General features: G+C 37.7%; 1 pseudogene; it reads left to right on the top strand.

The window, feature by feature from the left end:
• The first annotated feature begins 2,701 nt into the window (after nt 1-2,701).
• On the top strand, nt 2,702-3,184 carry LOC114639108 (annotated as a pseudogene).
• The last annotated feature ends 249 nt before the right edge of the window (nt 3,185-3,433 follow it).

The following is a 3,433-nucleotide window of genomic DNA, read 5'->3' on the forward strand; positions in this document are numbered from 1 at the left end:
AAAAAAAAAAAAAAAAAAAAAAAAAAAAAAAAAAAAAAAAAAGAAACCTTACTAAAGCTCAAAGCACAAATTGCACCTCACACAGTAATAGTGGGGGACTTCAACACCCTACTCTCAGAAATGGACAGATCATGGAAACAGAAACTAAACAGAGACACAGTGAAACTAAGAGAAGTTATGAACCAAATGGATTTAACAAATATCATCCTAAACAGAACAGGTCATCCTAAAACAAAAGAATATATCTTTTTCTCAGCACCTCATGGTACCTTCTCCAAAATAGACCATATAATTTGTCACAAAACAGGGCTCAACAGATACAAAAAGATTGAAATAAACCCTTGCATCCTATCAGATCACCACCGACTAAGGCTGGTCTTCAATATCAACAAAAACAATGGAAAGCCCACATACACATGGAAACTAAACAATACTCTACTCAATGATAACTTGGTCAAGGAAAAAAATAAAGAAATTAAAGACTTTTTAGAATTTAATGAAAATGAAGGTTCTTTATACCAAAACTTATGGGACACAATGAAAGCAGTGCTAAGAGGAAAACTCATAGCTCTAAGTGCCTACAAAAAGAAACTGGAGAGAGCATACATTAGCAGTTTGACAACACACCTGAAAGCTCTAGAACAAAAAGAAGCAAGTACACCCAAGAAGAGTAGATAGCAGAAAATACCCAAACTCAGGGCTGAAATCAACCAAGTAGAAACAAAAGGAACTATACAAAGTATCAACAAAACCAGGTGCTGTTCTTTGAGAAAATCAACAAGATAGATAAACCCTTAGCCAGACTAACCAGAGGGCACAGAGACAATATCCAAATTAATAAAATCAAAACTGAAAGGGAGACATAACAGAAACTGAGGAAATTTTTAAAAAAAATCATCAGATCCTACTACAAAAGCCTATACTCAACAAAACTGGAAAATCTGGATGAGATGGAACAATTTTCTAGACAGATACCAGGTACCAAAGTTAAATCAAATAAACCAACTAAACAGTCCCATAACCCCTAAAGAAATAGAAGCAGTCATTAAAAGTCTCCCTACCTAAAAAAGCCCAGGATCTGATGGTTTTAGTGCAGAATTCTATCAGACCTTCAAGGAAGACCTAATACCAATTCTCTTCAAACTATTCCACAAAATAGAAATGGAAGGAACACCACCCAATTCATTCTATGAAGCCACAGTTAAGCTCACATCTAAACCACACAGACACAACAAAGAAAGAAAACTTTAGCCCAATCTCCCTTATGAATATTGATGCAAAAATACTCAATAAAATTCTCACAAACCGAATCCAAGAACACATCAAAACAATCATCCACCATTATCAAGTAGGCTTTATCCCAGGAATGCAGGAATGGTTCAATATACAGAAAACCATCAACATAATCCACTATACAAACAAACTCAAAGAAAAAAACCCACATGATCATCTCACTAGATTCTGAGAAAGCATTTGACAAAATTCAACATCCCTTCATGGTAAAAGTCCTGGAAAGATCAGGAACTCAAGGCCCATACCTAAACATAGTAAAAGCAATATACAGCAAACCAGTAGCCAATATCAAACTAAATGGAGAGAAACTTAAAGCCATCCCACTAAAATCAGGGACTAGACAAGGCTGCCCACCCTCTCTCTACCTATTCAATATAGTACTGGAACTCCTAGCCAGAGCAATAAGACAACAAAAGGAAGTCAAAGGGATACAAATTGGAAAGGAAGAAGTCAAAATTTCACTATTTGCAGATGATATGGTAGTATACTTAAGTGAACCCAAAACTTCCACCAGAGAACTCCTAAACCTGATTAAAAAAAAAAAAAACTTCAGCAAAATGGCTGGATATAAAATCAAATCAGTAGCCTTCCTCTATTCAAAGGATAAACAGGCTAAGAAAGTAATTAGAGAAATGACACCCTCCACAATAGTCACAAATAATATAAAATACCTTGGTGTGAATCTAACCAAGCAAGTGAAAGATCTGTATGACAAGAACTTCAAGTCCCTGAAGAAGGAAATCAAAGAAGATCTCAAAAGATGGAAAGATCTTTCATGCTCATGGATAAGAAGGATTAATATAGTAAAAATGGCCATCCTGCCAAAAGCAATCTACAGATTCAGTGCAATCTCCATTAAAATTTCAACTCAATTCTTCATATAGATAGAAAGAGCAATTCTCAAATTCATTTGGAATAACAAAAAACCCAGGATAGGGGAAACTATTGTCAACAATAGAAGAACATCTAAGGGAGTCATCATTCCTGACCTAAAGCTATACTACAGAGCAATAGTGATTAAAAAAAAAAAAAACTGCATGGTACAGAGACAGGCAAGACGATCAATGGAATAGAACTGAAGACCTAGAAATGAACCCACACACCTATAGTCACTTGATCTTTGACAAAGGAGCTAAAACTGTCTAGTGGAAAAAGGACAGCACTTTCAACAAATGGTGCTGGTTCAACTGGAGGTCAGCATGTAGAAGAATGAAAATTGATCCATTCTTATCTCCTTGTACAAAGCTCAAGTCCAAGTGGATAAAGGACCTCCACATAAAACCAGATACACTGAAACTAATAGAAGAGAAGGTGGGGAAGAGCCTTAAACATATGGGCACAGGGCAAAAGTTCCTGAACAGTCCACCAATGGCTTATGCTGTAAGATCAAGAATTGACGGACGTCCGCTCAGCCAGGTTGCAGAAGAAGCTTAGTGTGTGTCCTAATTTTCTGTCTCTGTGTAGGTAGGCCTGTGCCGCAAACATGCTCCGCCAGATCCTCGGGCAAGCCAAGAAGCATCCCAGCTTGATTCCTCTGTTCGTGTTTATTGGAGCAGGGGGCACTGGAGCAGTGCTGTATGTGATGCGCTTGGCATTGTTCAATCCAGATGTCAGCTGGGACAGGAAGAATAACCCTGAGCCTTGGAACAAACTGGGTCCCAATGACCAATATAAGTTCTACTCAGTGAATGTGGACTACAGCAAGCTGAAGAAAGAAGCCCCAGACTTCTAAACTATGAAGTTCACTGTAAAGCTGCTAATGAAGGTCTTTCAGGAGCCATCCGCACAATTTTCCACTTAAGCAGGAAATATATCTCTGAATGCATGAAATCACGTTGATTTTTTTTTTGGAGTTTATTAAACTGATGAATAAATCTCTGAAACTTGAAAAAAAAAAGAATTGACAAATGGGACCTCATAAAATTGCAAAGCTTCTGTAAGGCAAAGGACACTGTCAGTAGAACAAAATAGCAACCAATAGATTGGGAAAAGATCTTTACCAATCCTACATTTGATAGAGGGCTAATATCCAATGTATACAGAGAACTCAAGAAATTAGACTCCAACCAGGAGGTGGTGGCGCACGCCTTTAGTCCCAGCACTTGGGAGGCAGAGGCAGGCGGATTTCTGAGTTCGAGAG

Source organism: Grammomys surdaster, unplaced genomic scaffold (genome assembly GCF_004785775.1).
Source record: "Grammomys surdaster isolate TR1022 unplaced genomic scaffold, NIH_TR_1.0 125672, whole genome shotgun sequence".
Lineage (NCBI taxonomy): Eukaryota > Metazoa > Chordata > Mammalia > Rodentia > Muridae > Grammomys > Grammomys surdaster.